The sequence below is a fragment of the Schistocerca nitens genome, unplaced genomic scaffold (genome assembly GCF_023898315.1).
Source record: "Schistocerca nitens isolate TAMUIC-IGC-003100 unplaced genomic scaffold, iqSchNite1.1 HiC_scaffold_15, whole genome shotgun sequence".
NCBI classification, from domain to species: Eukaryota; Metazoa; Arthropoda; class Insecta; order Orthoptera; family Acrididae; genus Schistocerca; species Schistocerca nitens.
The window spans coordinates 1-13119 of record NW_026045569.1 but is presented as its reverse complement, the minus strand read 5'-3'; the positions used below and the strand labels follow the sequence as shown (position 1 = coordinate 13119).

Sequence of the window (13119 nt, the reverse complement as noted above, 5' to 3'; positions counted from 1 at the left end):
CATCCGCAAGAAGCGTGAGCCCGGATAGCTCAGTCGGTAGAGCATTAGGCTTTTAACCTAAGGGTCCAGGGTTCGAGTCCCTGTCCGGGCGAAGATTTTTAACGTTTCCGTAATGGCTCGTCTCGTAGCGATGGTAGCCCTGCCGTAATCAGTGCACGGAGTTCGTTTCCTGTCAAAATTCTGCGCAGACGGGTTTGATTTTTCACGATTCGAGGGACTCTTCAGTTACGAGCAGTCGTGGCCGAGTGGTTAAGGCGTCTGACTAGAAATCAGATTCCCTCTGGGAGCGTAGGTTCGAGTCCTACCGACTGCGTCCGTTTTTTCTTTTTTTGTTTAAGAAGAAGGAGCAGAAAATTTCGCAGTTTGCCTGTCGTTTTGGTACCTCGCCTCTCACAGCCGTTTATAGTGCCTGTCCTTTTGATAAGGGCGAATTCCAAGCGTCAGCTTTCGCGTCAGCCGAGCAAAGTCGGGACAAGTCGGGACATACTACAGGATGGTCTGCGTGGAGTAACGACGACAAAAACGTTAATTTAACAGCACGCGGCTCACATACTATATACGAAAGAACTAGCGTTACTTGCGGTGGCCGGGAATCGAACCCGGATCAACTGCTTGGAAGGCAACTATGCTCACCATTACACCACCACCGCACAGCCGCTCCTCGCGACGCCGCGCTGTGTCGGCTTCCCGCCCGCCAGCAGCGGCCCACGGTGATAGTAGCTGTAGGCGCTTTACGAGCTAGGAGGGTGCATCCACACGCATTCGGGTAGCGCCTCCACGCACGCTGCGTCTTTGGGCGAGACTAGTCGCCGCAGCCGCAAGGTTACTCACACGATAGTGATGAGTGGTCGTTTTAAGGCAGTGTAGTGGAGGACTCCGCGTGTGTAGCACTTTTTTCGGTTTCATCCGACGTCGCTGGGTGGCAATCCCACTTTCCCTGCAGAAAACTGCTCGGGAAGCACGGGCAGCTTGTCGAGCATCGGTGGTTCAGTGGCATGTGCCTCAGTAGTGCAGTAAGCAGCGCGTAAGTCTCATAATCTTAAGGTTTGCCGGCACGATAACTCAGCGTGTTCGGTCTGACAGTTATCTGCCCTCTGTAATAAAAGACTGAGTCAACGATGAACTTGAACGGGCGTCATCGGACGTCCGCCCCCAACAAATGCAACGAACGAAATGAGAAGAAAAAAAAAGTGGTAGAATGCTCGCTTAGCACGCGGGCGGCCCGGGTTCGATTCCCGGCCGATGTATCGTTCTGCTGTTATCGCTATAATGCTGCCGCACCGATTCCTCGCTTGAGCTCCGTCAGCCTCAGGAATGTATAGCAGGATTCGCTGTGAGAAGAACCAAACACGCAGCACGCAAGAGACCGTACTTGGACGGTCGCGTGCTATTTCTGAGCTGTAACGTCGGCCTGGCCCAACAGGCCGCTGTGTTCAGGCGCCGCAAGGGCGATGGACTGTAACCTCAGGCAGTGCTGCGTTCCGTTGAAAAAGCTGCGGCAGCAGTTTAATCTAGCAAGTCGGGAAAGCACGTGTAGCAACACAACAGATTCTTCAGAGCGCGCAAACTCTCTATCTCTAATATGCGAGACTTACCAAGTTTCCTGGAACGTTGCTCGCAACGTGCCTCGGTAGCGCAGTAGGTAGCGCGTAAGTCTCATAATCTTAAGGTCGTGAGTTCGATCCTCACCCGGGGCATTTAATTTGCTGTACATCACGGCTGAATTAACGGTGTTGCTGTTGCTAGGGAACGAACTTAATTGTCATTCGTTATCCACAAGGAGTCTACGCTCAGCGTCAAAATTTTTATTTCCAATTATGACAACGTACAACTTTGATCTTTCTCTTAACCTGTTATGAGTAAAATAACGAATAGTCAATTTCGAGCTGTGCGCAAATATGCTGGCAAACAGAGAACAGCAGTGAGTCCAGGTTCAGCACGAAATACGAGAGGAAACGGAGTGAACCTCACGTCATAGCGCAAATCCGGTGTGGTCTAGTGGCGCCGGCACGGTAGCTCAGCGCGCTCGGTCAGAGGGTTAGCTGCCCTCTGTAATTAAAAAAAAACTGAGTTAATGGATCAACAACGAACTGGAACGGGTGTCTTTCGACGTCCTCCCAGAGCAGATACAACGAACGAAAACGAACAAAATGAGATTTAAAAAAAAAAAAAAAAGTGGCTAGGATACCTGGCTTTCACCCAGGAGGCCCGGGTTCGATTCCCGGTACCGGAACGGAAGTTTTTACGCACCCAACGCTCCATGTTTTGGCCTTCCAACGTTCGTTTTTCGCCCTCCTTGCGGAGCTTCAACCGAATGTAATCGGGGAAAACAGGCACATGATGCAATTACTGTCAGCACCGGGGTAAAGGGAGAGGAGGCGCTGGTCAGCTGTTGGGCTGCTACCAGCGTCAGTGGGAAGTCGGTGAAGTCGCCAGTTGCGCCAGAAGCCAGATATTACCGTAGTACGCCTACACACGCGTTCCAGTTATTCACGTTGCTTGCAGCCGCTCCATCCGCAAGAAGCGTGAGCCCGGATAGCTCAGTCGGTAGAGCATTAGGCTTTTAACCTAAGGGTCCAGGGTTCGAGTCCCTGTCCGGGCGAAGATTTTTAACGTTTCCGTAATGGCTCGTCTCGTAGCGATGGTAGCCCTGCCGTAATCAGTGCACGGAGTTCGTTTCCTGTCAAAATTCTGCGCAGACGGGTTTGATTTTTCACGATTCGAGGGACTCTTCAGTTACGAGCAGTCGTGGCCGAGTGGTTAAGGCGTCTGACTAGAAATCAGATTCCCTCTGGGAGCGTAGGTTCGAGTCCTACCGACTGCGTCCGTTTTTTCTTTTTTTGTTTAAGAAGAAGGAGCAGAAAATTTCGCAGTTTGCCTGTCGTTTTGGTACCTCGCCTCTCACAGCCGTTTATAGTGCCTGTCCTTTTGATAAGGGCGAATTCCAAGCGTCAGCTTTCGCGTCAGCCGAGCAAAGTCGGGACAAGTCGGGACATACTACAGGATGGTCTGCGTGGAGTAACGACGACAAAAACGTTAATTTAACAGCACGCGGCTCACATACTATATACGAAAAAACTAGCGTTACTTGCGGTGGCCGGGAATCGAACCCGGATCAACTGCTTGGAAGGCAACTATGCTCACCATTACACCACCACCGCACAGCCGCTCCTCGCGACGCCGCGCTGTGTCGGGCTTCCCGCCCGCCAGCAGCGGCCCACGGTGATAGTAGCTGTAGGCGCTTTACGAGCTAGGAGGGTGCATCCACACGCATTCGGGTAGCGCCTCCACGCACGCTGCGTCTTTGGGCGAGACTAGTCGCCGCAGCCGCAAGGTTACTCACACGATAGTGATGAGTGGTCGTTTTAAGGCAGTGTAGTGGAGGACTCCGCGTGTGTAGCACTTTTTTCGGTTTCATCCGACGTCGCTGGGTGGCAATCCCACTTTCCCTGCAGAAAACTGCTCGGGAAGCACGGGCAGCTTGTCGAGCATCGGTGGTTCAGTGGCATGTGCCTCAGTAGTGCAGTAAGCAGCGCGTAAGTCTCATAATCTTAAGGTTTGCCGGCACGATAACTCAGCGTGTTCGGTCTGACAGTTATCTGCCCTCTGTAATAAAAGACTGAGTCAACGATGAACTTGAACGGGCGTCATCGGACGTCCGCCCCCAACAAATGCAACGAACGAAATGAGAAGAAAAAAAAAGTGGTAGAATGCTCGCTTAGCACGCGGGCGGCCCGGGTTCGATTCCCGGCCGATGTATCGTTCTGCTGTTATCGCTATAATGCTGCCGCACCGATTCCTCGCTTGAGCTCCGTCAGCCTCAGGAATGTATAGCAGGATTCGCTGTGAGAAGAACCAAACACGCAGCACGCAAGAGACCGTACTTGGACGGTCGCGTGCTATTTCTGAGCTGTAACGTCGGCCTGGCCCAACAGGCCGCTGTGTTCAGGCGCCGCAAGGGCGATGGACTGTAACCTCAGGCAGTGCTGCGTTCCGTTGAAAAAGCTGCGGCAGCAGTTTAATCTAGCAAGTCGGGAAAGCACGTGTAGCAACACAACAGATTCTTCAGAGCGCGCAAACTCTCTATCTCTAATATGCGAGACTTACCAAGTTTCCTGGAACGTTGCTCGCAACGTGCCTCGGTAGCGCAGTAGGTAGCGCGTAAGTCTCATAATCTTAAGGTCGTGAGTTCGATCCTCACCCGGGGCATTTAATTTGCTGTACATCACGGCTGAATTAACGGTGTTGCTGTTGCTAGGGAACGAACTTAATTGTCATTCGTTATCCACAAGGAGTCTACGCTCAGCGTCAAAATTTTTATTTCCAATTATGACAACGTACAACTTTGATCTTTCTCTTAACCTGTTATGAGTAAAATAACGAATAGTCAATTTCGAGCTGTGCGCAAATATGCTGGCAAACAGAGAACAGCAGTGAGTCCAGGTTCAGCACGAAATACGAGAGGAAACGGAGTGAACCTCACGTCATAGCGCAAATCCGGTGTGGTCTAGTGGCGCCGGCACGGTAGCTCAGCGCGCTCGGTCAGAGGGTTAGCTGCCCTCTGTAATTAAAAAAAAACTGAGTTAATGGATCAACAACGAACTGGAACGGGTGTCTTTCGACGTCCTCCCAGAGCAGATACAACGAACGAAAACGAACAAAATGAGATTTAAAAAAAAAAAAAAAAGTGGCTAGGATACCTGGCTTTCACCCAGGAGGCCCGGGTTCGATTCCCGGTACCGGAACGGAAGTTTTTACGCACCCAACGCTCCATGTTTTGGCCTTCCAACGTTCGTTTTTCGCCCTCCTTGCGGAGCTTCAACCGAATGTAATCGGGGAAAACAGGCACATGATGCAATTACTGTCAGCACCGGGGTAAAGGGAGAGGAGGCGCTGGTCAGCTGTTGGGCTGCTACCAGCGTCAGTGGGAAGTCGGTGAAGTCGCCAGTTGCGCCAGAAGCCAGATATTACCGTAGTACGCCTACACACGCGTTCCAGTTATTCACGTTGCTTGCAGCCGCTCCATCCGCAAGAAGCGTGAGCCCGGATAGCTCAGTCGGTAGAGCATTAGGCTTTTAACCTAAGGGTCCAGGGTTCGAGTCCCTGTCCGGGCGAAGATTTTTAACGTTTCCGTAATGGCTCGTCTCGTAGCGATGGTAGCCCTGCCGTAATCAGTGCACGGAGTTCGTTTCCTGTCAAAATTCTGCGCAGACGGGTTTGATTTTTCACGATTCGAGGGACTCTTCAGTTACGAGCAGTCGTGGCCGAGTGGTTAAGGCGTCTGACTAGAAATCAGATTCCCTCTGGGAGCGTAGGTTCGAGTCCTACCGACTGCGTCCGTTTTTTCTTTTTTTGTTTAAGAAGAAGGAGCAGAAAATTTCGCAGTTTGCCTGTCGTTTTGGTACCTCGCCTCTCACAGCCGTTTATAGTGCCTGTCCTTTTGATAAGGGCGAATTCCAAGCGTCAGCTTTCGCGTCAGCCGAGCAAAGTCGGGACAAGTCGGGACATACTACAGGATGGTCTGCGTGGAGTAACGACGACAAAAACGTTAATTTAACAGCACGCGGCTCACATACTATATACGAAAAAACTAGCGTTACTTGCGGTGGCCGGGAATCGAACCCGGATCAACTGCTTGGAAGGCAACTATGCTCACCATTACACCACCACCGCACAGCCGCTCCTCGCGACGCCGCGCTGTGTCGGCTTCCCGCCCGCCAGCAGCGGCCCACGGTGATAGTAGCTGTAGGCGCTTTACGAGCTAGGAGGGTGCATCCACACGCATTCGGGTAGCGCCTCCACGCACGCTGCGTCTTTGGGCGAGACTAGTCGCCGCAGCCGCAAGGTTACTCACACGATAGTGATGAGTGGTCGTTTTAAGGCAGTGTAGTGGAGGACTCCGCGTGTGTAGCACTTTTTTCGGTTTCATCCGACGTCGCTGGGTGGCAATCCCACTTTCCCTGCAGAAAACTGCTCGGGAAGCACGGGCAGCTTGTCGAGCATCGGTGGTTCAGTGGCATGTGCCTCAGTAGTGCAGTAAGCAGCGCGTAAGTCTCATAATCTTAAGGTTTGCCGGCACGATAACTCAGCGTGTTCGGTCTGACAGTTATCTGCCCTCTGTAATAAAAGACTGAGTCAACGATGAACTTGAACGGGCGTCATCGGACGTCCGCCCCCAACAAATGCAACGAACGAAATGAGAAGAAAAAAAAAGTGGTAGAATGCTCGCTTAGCACGCGGGCGGCCCGGGTTCGATTCCCGGCCGATGTATCGTTCTGCTGTTATCGCTATAATGCTGCCGCACCGATTCCTCGCTTGAGCTCCGTCAGCCTCAGGAATGTATAGCAGGATTCGCTGTGAGAAGAACCAAACACGCAGCACGCAAGAGACCGTACTTGGACGGTCGCGTGCTATTTCTGAGCTGTAACGTCGGCCTGGCCCAACAGGCCGCTGTGTTCAGGCGCCGCAAGGGCGATGGACTGTAACCTCAGGCAGTGCTGCGTTCCGTTGAAAAAGCTGCGGCAGCAGTTTAATCTAGCAAGTCGGGAAAGCACGTGTAGCAACACAACAGATTCTTCAGAGCGCGCAAACTCTCTATCTCTAATATGCGAGACTTACCAAGTTTCCTGGAACGTTGCTCGCAACGTGCCTCGGTAGCGCAGTAGGTAGCGCGTAAGTCTCATAATCTTAAGGTCGTGAGTTCGATCCTCACCCGGGGCATTTAATTTGCTGTACATCACGGCTGAATTAACGGTGTTGCTGTTGCTAGGGAACGAACTTAATTGTCATTCGTTATCCACAAGGAGTCTACGCTCAGCGTCAAAATTTTTATTTCCAATTATGACAACGTACAACTTTGATCTTTCTCTTAACCTGTTATGAGTAAAATAACGAATAGTCAATTTCGAGCTGTGCGCAAATATGCTGGCAAACAGAGAACAGCAGTGAGTCCAGGTTCAGCACGAAATACGAGAGGAAACGGAGTGAACCTCACGTCATAGCGCAAATCCGGTGTGGTCTAGTGGCGCCGGCACGGTAGCTCAGCGCGCTCGGTCAGAGGGTTAGCTGCCCTCTGTAATTAAAAAAAAACTGAGTTAATGGATCAACAACGAACTGGAACGGGTGTCTTTCGACGTCCTCCCAGAGCAGATACAACGAACGAAAACGAACAAAATGAGATTTAAAAAAAAAAAAAAAAGTGGCTAGGATACCTGGCTTTCACCCAGGAGGCCCGGGTTCGATTCCCGGTACCGGAACGGAAGTTTTTACGCACCCAACGCTCCATGTTTTGGCCTTCCAACGTTCGTTTTTCGCCCTCCTTGCGGAGCTTCAACCGAATGTAATCGGGGAAAACAGGCACATGATGCAATTACTGTCAGCACCGGGGTAAAGGGAGAGGAGGCGCTGGTCAGCTGTTGGGCTGCTACCAGCGTCAGTGGGAAGTCGGTGAAGTCGCCAGTTGCGCCAGAAGCCAGATATTACCGTAGTACGCCTACACACGCGTTCCAGTTATTCACGTTGCTTGCAGCCGCTCCATCCGCAAGAAGCGTGAGCCCGGATAGCTCAGTCGGTAGAGCATTAGGCTTTTAACCTAAGGGTCCAGGGTTCGAGTCCCTGTCCGGGCGAAGATTTTTAACGTTTCCGTAATGGCTCGTCTCGTAGCGATGGTAGCCCTGCCGTAATCAGTGCACGGAGTTCGTTTCCTGTCAAAATTCTGCGCAGACGGGTTTGATTTTTCACGATTCGAGGGACTCTTCAGTTACGAGCAGTCGTGGCCGAGTGGTTAAGGCGTCTGACTAGAAATCAGATTCCCTCTGGGAGCGTAGGTTCGAGTCCTACCGACTGCGTCCGTTTTTTCTTTTTTTGTTTAAGAAGAAGGAGCAGAAAATTTCGCAGTTTGCCTGTCGTTTTGGTACCTCGCCTCTCACAGCCGTTTATAGTGCCTGTCCTTTTGATAAGGGCGAATTCCAAGCGTCAGCTTTCGCGTCAGCCGAGCAAAGTCGGGACAAGTCGGGACATACTACAGGATGGTCTGCGTGGAGTAACGACGACAAAAACGTTAATTTAACAGCACGCGGCTCACATACTATATACGAAAAAACTAGCGTTACTTGCGGTGGCCGGGAATCGAACCCGGATCAACTGCTTGGAAGGCAACTATGCTCACCATTACACCACCACCGCACAGCCGCTCCTCGCGACGCCGCGCTGTGTCGGCTTCCCGCCCGCCAGCAGCGGCCCACGGTGATAGTAGCTGTAGGCGCTTTACGAGCTAGGAGGGTGCATCCACACGCATTCGGGTAGCGCCTCCACGCACGCTGCGTCTTTGGGCGAGACTAGTCGCCGCAGCCGCAAGGTTACTCACACGATAGTGATGAGTGGTCGTTTTAAGGCAGTGTAGTGGAGGACTCCGCGTGTGTAGCACTTTTTTCGGTTTCATCCGACGTCGCTGGGTGGCAATCCCACTTTCCCTGCAGAAAACTGCTCGGGAAGCACGGGCAGCTTGTCGAGCATCGGTGGTTCAGTGGCATGTGCCTCAGTAGTGCAGTAAGCAGCGCGTAAGTCTCATAATCTTAAGGTTTGCCGGCACGATAACTCAGCGTGTTCGGTCTGACAGTTATCTGCCCTCTGTAATAAAAGACTGAGTCAACGATGAACTTGAACGGGCGTCATCGGACGTCCGCCCCCAACAAATGCAACGAACGAAATGAGAAGAAAAAAAAAGTGGTAGAATGCTCGCTTAGCACGCGGGCGGCCCGGGTTCGATTCCCGGCCGATGTATCGTTCTGCTGTTATCGCTATAATGCTGCCGCACCGATTCCTCGCTTGAGCTCCGTCAGCCTCAGGAATGTATAGCAGGATTCGCTGTGAGAAGAACCAAACACGCAGCACGCAAGAGACCGTACTTGGACGGTCGCGTGCTATTTCTGAGCTGTAACGTCGGCCTGGCCCAACAGGCCGCTGTGTTCAGGCGCCGCAAGGGCGATGGACTGTAACCTCAGGCAGTGCTGCGTTCCGTTGAAAAAGCTGCGGCAGCAGTTTAATCTAGCAAGTCGGGAAAGCACGTGTAGCAACACAACAGATTCTTCAGAGCGCGCAAACTCTCTATCTCTAATATGCGAGACTTACCAAGTTTCCTGGAACGTTGCTCGCAACGTGCCTCGGTAGCGCAGTAGGTAGCGCGTAAGTCTCATAATCTTAAGGTCGTGAGTTCGATCCTCACCCGGGGCATTTAATTTGCTGTACATCACGGCTGAATTAACGGTGTTGCTGTTGCTAGGGAACGAACTTAATTGTCATTCGTTATCCACAAGGAGTCTACGCTCAGCGTCAAAATGTTTATTTCCAATTATGACAACGTACAACTTTGATCTTTCTCTTAACCTGTTATGAGTAAAATAACGAATAGTCAATTTCGAGCTGTGCGCAAATATGCTGGCAAACAGAGAACAGCAGTGAGTCCAGGTTCAGCACGAAATACGAGAGGAAACGGAGTGAACCTCACGTCATAGCGCAAATCCGGTGTGGTCTAGTGGCGCCGGCACGGTAGCTCAGCGCGCTCGGTCAGAGGGTTAGCTGCCCTCTGTAATTAAAAAAAAACTGAGTTAATGGATCAACAACGAACTGGAACGGGTGTCTTTCGACGTCCTCCCAGAGCAGATACAACGAACGAAAACGAACAAAATGAGATTTAAAAAAAAAAAAAAAAGTGGCTAGGATACCTGGCTTTCACCCAGGAGGCCCGGGTTCGATTCCCGGTACCGGAACGGAAGTTTTTACGCACCCAACGCTCCATGTTTTGGCCTTCCAACGTTCGTTTTTCGCCCTCCTTGCGGAGCTTCAACCGAATGTAATCGGGGAAAACAGGCACATGATGCAATTACTGTCAGCACCGGGGTAAAGGGAGAGGAGGCGCTGGTCAGCTGTTGGGCTGCTACCAGCGTCAGTGGGAAGTCGGTGAAGTCGCCAGTTGCGCCAGAAGCCAGATATTACCGTAGTACGCCTACACACGCGTTCCAGTTATTCACGTTGCTTGCAGCCGCTCCATCCGCAAGAAGCGTGAGCCCGGATAGCTCAGTCGGTAGAGCATTAGGCTTTTAACCTAAGGGTCCAGGGTTCGAGTCCCTGTCCGGGCGAAGATTTTTAACGTTTCCGTAATGGCTCGTCTCGTAGCGATGGTAGCCCTGCCGTAATCAGTGCACGGAGTTCGTTTCCTGTCAAAATTCTGCGCAGACGGGTTTGATTTTTCACGATTCGAGGGACTCTTCAGTTACGAGCAGTCGTGGCCGAGTGGTTAAGGCGTCTGACTAGAAATCAGATTCCCTCTGGGAGCGTAGGTTCGAGTCCTACCGACTGCGTCCGTTTTTTCTTTTTTTGTTTAAGAAGAAGGAGCAGAAAATTTCGCAGTTTGCCTGTCGTTTTGGTACCTCGCCTCTCACAGCCGTTTATAGTGCCTGTCCTTTTGATAAGGGCGAATTCCAAGCGTCAGCTTTCGCGTCAGCCGAGCAAAGTCGGGACAAGTCGGGACATACTACAGGATGGTCTGCGTGGAGTAACGACGACAAAAACGTTAATTTAACAGCACGCGGCTCACATACTATATACGAAAAAACTAGCGTTACTTGCGGTGGCCGGGAATCGAACCCGGATCAACTGCTTGGAAGGCAACTATGCTCACCATTACACCACCACCGCACAGCCGCTCCTCGCGACGCCGCGCTGTGTCGGCTTCCCGCCCGCCAGCAGCGGCCCACGGTGATAGTAGCTGTAGGCGCTTTACGAGCTAGGAGGGTGCATCCACACGCATTCGGGTAGCGCCTCCACGCACGCTGCGTCTTTGGGCGAGACTAGTCGCCGCAGCCGCAAGGTTACTCACACGATAGTGATGAGTGGTCGTTTTAAGGCAGTGTAGTGGAGGACTCCGCGTGTGTAGCACTTTTTTCGGTTTCATCCGACGTCGCTGGGTGGCAATCCCACTTTCCCTGCAGAAAACTGCTCGGGAAGCACGGGCAGCTTGTCGAGCATCGGTGGTTCAGTGGCATGTGCCTCAGTAGTGCAGTAAGCAGCGCGTAAGTCTCATAATCTTAAGGTTTGCCGGCACGATAACTCAGCGTGTTCGGTCTGACAGTTATCTGCCCTCTGTAATAAAAGACTGAGTCAACGATGAACTTGAACGGGCGTCATCGGACGTCCGCCCCCAACAAATGCAACGAACGAAATGAGAAGAAAAAAAAAGTGGTAGAATGCTCGCTTAGCACGCGGGCGGCCCGGGTTCGATTCCCGGCCGATGTATCGTTCTGCTGTTATCGCTATAATGCTGCCGCACCGATTCCTCGCTTGAGCTCCGTCAGCCTCAGGAATGTATAGCAGGATTCGCTGTGAGAAGAACCAAACACGCAGCACGCAAGAGACCGTACTTGGACGGTCGCGTGCTATTTCTGAGCTGTAACGTCGGCCTGGCCCAACAGGCCGCTGTGTTCAGGCGCCGCAAGGGCGATGGACTGTAACCTCAGGCAGTGCTGCGTTCCGTTGAAAAAGCTGCGGCAGCAGTTTAATCTAGCAAGTCGGGAAAGCACGTGTAGCAACACAACAGATTCTTCAGAGCGCGCAAACTCTCTATCTCTAATATGCGAGACTTACCAAGTTTCCTGGAACGTTGCTCGCAACGTGCCTCGGTAGCGCAGTAGGTAGCGCGTAAGTCTCATAATCTTAAGGTCGTGAGTTCGATCCTCACCCGGGGCATTTAATTTGCTGTACATCACGGCTGAATTAACGGTGTTGCTGTTGCTAGGGAACGAACTTAATTGTCATTCGTTATCCACAAGGAGTCTACGCTCAGCGTCAAAATTTTTATTTCCAATTATGACAACGTACAACTTTGATCTTTCTCTTAACCTGTTATGAGTAAAATAACGAATAGTCAATTTCGAGCTGTGCGCAAATATGCTGGCAAACAGAGAACAGCAGTGAGTCCAGGTTCAGCACGAAATACGAGAGGAAACGGAGTGAACCTCACGTCATAGCGCAAATCCGGTGTGGTCTAGTGGCGCCGGCACGGTAGCTCAGCGCGCTCGGTCAGAGGGTTAGCTGCCCTCTGTAATTAAAAAAAAACTGAGTTAATGGATCAACAACGAACTGGAACGGGTGTCTTTCGACGTCCTCCCAGAGCAGATACAACGAACGAAAACGAACAAAATGAGATTTAAAAAAAAAAAAAAAAGTGGCTAGGATACCTGGCTTTCACCCAGGAGGCCCGGGTTCGATTCCCGGTACCGGAACGGAAGTTTTTACGCACCCAACGCTCCATGTTTTGGCCTTCCAACGTTCGTTTTTCGCCCTCCTTGCGGAGCTTCAACCGAATGTAATCGGGGAAAACAGGCACATGATGCAATTACTGTCAGCACCGGGGTAAAGGGAGAGGAGGCGCTGGTCAGCTGTTGGGCTGCTACCAGCGTCAGTGGGAAGTCGGTGAAGTCGCCAGTTGCGCCAGAAGCCAGATATTACCGTAGTACGCCTACACACGCGTTCCAGTTATTCACGTTGCTTGCAGCCGCTCCATCCGCAAGAAGCGTGAGCCCGGATAGCTCAGTCGGTAGAGCATTAGGCTTTTAACCTAAGGGTCCAGGGTTCGAGTCCCTGTCCGGGCGAAGATTTTTAACGTTTCCGTAATGGCTCGTCTCGTAGCGATGGTAGCCCTGCCGTAATCAGTGCACGGAGTTCGTTTCCTGTCAAAATTCTGCGCAGACGGGTTTGATTTTTCACGATTCGAGGGACTCTTCAGTTACGAGCAGTCGTGGCCGAGTGGTTAAGGCGTCTGACTAGAAATCAGATTCCCTCTGGGAGCGTAGGTTCGAGTCCTACCGACTGCGTCCGTTTTTTCTTTTTTTGTTTAAGAAGAAGGAGCAGAAAATTTCGCAGTTTGCCTGTCGTTTTGGTACCTCGCCTCTCACAGCCGTTTATAGTGCCTGTCCTTTTGATAAGGGCGAATTCCAAGCGTCAGCTTTCGCGTCAGCCGAGCAAAGTCGGGACAAGTCGGGACATACTACAGGATGGTCTGCGTGGAGTAACGACGACAAAAACGTTAATTTAACAGCACGCGGCTCACATACTATATACGAA

The 13119-nt window shown here is 51.7% G+C and overlaps 22 non-coding genes across 22 annotated transcripts; 17 read left to right on the top strand and 5 right to left on the bottom strand.

Annotated features, from left to right (window-relative positions):
* Nucleotides 1-18: 18 nt before the first annotated feature.
* Nucleotides 19-91, top strand: Trnak-uuu (transfer RNA lysine (anticodon UUU)). The gene has a single exon. It is a non-coding gene; the product is annotated as a tRNA-Lys (tRNA).
* A 140-nt stretch (nucleotides 92-231) lies between these two features.
* On the top strand, nucleotides 232-313 carry Trnas-aga (transfer RNA serine (anticodon AGA)). The gene has a single exon. It is a non-coding gene; the product is annotated as a tRNA-Ser (tRNA).
* A 265-nt stretch (nucleotides 314-578) lies between these two features.
* On the bottom strand, nucleotides 579-650 carry Trnag-ucc (transfer RNA glycine (anticodon UCC)). The gene has a single exon. It is a non-coding gene; the product is annotated as a tRNA-Gly (tRNA).
* Nucleotides 651-1624: 974 nt separating this feature from the next.
* Trnam-cau (transfer RNA methionine (anticodon CAU)) lies at nucleotides 1625-1697 on the top strand. Its single transcript has one exon. It is a non-coding gene; the product is annotated as a tRNA-Met (tRNA).
* An 832-nt stretch (nucleotides 1698-2529) lies between these two features.
* Nucleotides 2530-2602, top strand: Trnak-uuu (transfer RNA lysine (anticodon UUU)). The gene has a single exon. It is a non-coding gene; the product is annotated as a tRNA-Lys (tRNA).
* Nucleotides 2603-2742: 140 nt separating this feature from the next.
* Trnas-aga (transfer RNA serine (anticodon AGA)) lies at nucleotides 2743-2824 on the top strand. The gene has a single exon. It is a non-coding gene; the product is annotated as a tRNA-Ser (tRNA).
* Nucleotides 2825-3089: 265 nt separating this feature from the next.
* Nucleotides 3090-3161, bottom strand: Trnag-ucc (transfer RNA glycine (anticodon UCC)). The gene has a single exon. It is a non-coding gene; the product is annotated as a tRNA-Gly (tRNA).
* A 975-nt stretch (nucleotides 3162-4136) lies between these two features.
* Nucleotides 4137-4209, top strand: Trnam-cau (transfer RNA methionine (anticodon CAU)). The gene has a single exon. It is a non-coding gene; the product is annotated as a tRNA-Met (tRNA).
* Nucleotides 4210-5041: 832 nt separating this feature from the next.
* Nucleotides 5042-5114, top strand: Trnak-uuu (transfer RNA lysine (anticodon UUU)). The gene has a single exon. It is a non-coding gene; the product is annotated as a tRNA-Lys (tRNA).
* Nucleotides 5115-5254: 140 nt separating this feature from the next.
* Trnas-aga (transfer RNA serine (anticodon AGA)) lies at nucleotides 5255-5336 on the top strand. The gene has a single exon. It is a non-coding gene; the product is annotated as a tRNA-Ser (tRNA).
* A 265-nt stretch (nucleotides 5337-5601) lies between these two features.
* Nucleotides 5602-5673, bottom strand: Trnag-ucc (transfer RNA glycine (anticodon UCC)). The gene has a single exon. It is a non-coding gene; the product is annotated as a tRNA-Gly (tRNA).
* Nucleotides 5674-6647: 974 nt separating this feature from the next.
* Trnam-cau (transfer RNA methionine (anticodon CAU)) lies at nucleotides 6648-6720 on the top strand. Its single transcript has one exon. It is a non-coding gene; the product is annotated as a tRNA-Met (tRNA).
* An 832-nt stretch (nucleotides 6721-7552) lies between these two features.
* Trnak-uuu (transfer RNA lysine (anticodon UUU)) lies at nucleotides 7553-7625 on the top strand. The gene has a single exon. It is a non-coding gene; the product is annotated as a tRNA-Lys (tRNA).
* A 140-nt stretch (nucleotides 7626-7765) lies between these two features.
* Nucleotides 7766-7847, top strand: Trnas-aga (transfer RNA serine (anticodon AGA)). The gene has a single exon. It is a non-coding gene; the product is annotated as a tRNA-Ser (tRNA).
* Nucleotides 7848-8112: 265 nt separating this feature from the next.
* Nucleotides 8113-8184, bottom strand: Trnag-ucc (transfer RNA glycine (anticodon UCC)). The gene has a single exon. It is a non-coding gene; the product is annotated as a tRNA-Gly (tRNA).
* A 974-nt stretch (nucleotides 8185-9158) lies between these two features.
* Trnam-cau (transfer RNA methionine (anticodon CAU)) lies at nucleotides 9159-9231 on the top strand. The gene has a single exon. It is a non-coding gene; the product is annotated as a tRNA-Met (tRNA).
* An 832-nt stretch (nucleotides 9232-10063) lies between these two features.
* Nucleotides 10064-10136, top strand: Trnak-uuu (transfer RNA lysine (anticodon UUU)). Its single transcript has one exon. It is a non-coding gene; the product is annotated as a tRNA-Lys (tRNA).
* Nucleotides 10137-10276: 140 nt separating this feature from the next.
* Trnas-aga (transfer RNA serine (anticodon AGA)) lies at nucleotides 10277-10358 on the top strand. Its single transcript has one exon. It is a non-coding gene; the product is annotated as a tRNA-Ser (tRNA).
* Nucleotides 10359-10623: 265 nt separating this feature from the next.
* Trnag-ucc (transfer RNA glycine (anticodon UCC)) lies at nucleotides 10624-10695 on the bottom strand. Its single transcript has one exon. It is a non-coding gene; the product is annotated as a tRNA-Gly (tRNA).
* Nucleotides 10696-11669: 974 nt separating this feature from the next.
* Trnam-cau (transfer RNA methionine (anticodon CAU)) lies at nucleotides 11670-11742 on the top strand. The gene has a single exon. It is a non-coding gene; the product is annotated as a tRNA-Met (tRNA).
* An 832-nt stretch (nucleotides 11743-12574) lies between these two features.
* Trnak-uuu (transfer RNA lysine (anticodon UUU)) lies at nucleotides 12575-12647 on the top strand. Its single transcript has one exon. It is a non-coding gene; the product is annotated as a tRNA-Lys (tRNA).
* Nucleotides 12648-12787: 140 nt separating this feature from the next.
* Trnas-aga (transfer RNA serine (anticodon AGA)) lies at nucleotides 12788-12869 on the top strand. Its single transcript has one exon. It is a non-coding gene; the product is annotated as a tRNA-Ser (tRNA).
* The last annotated feature ends 250 nt before the right edge of the window (nucleotides 12870-13119 follow it).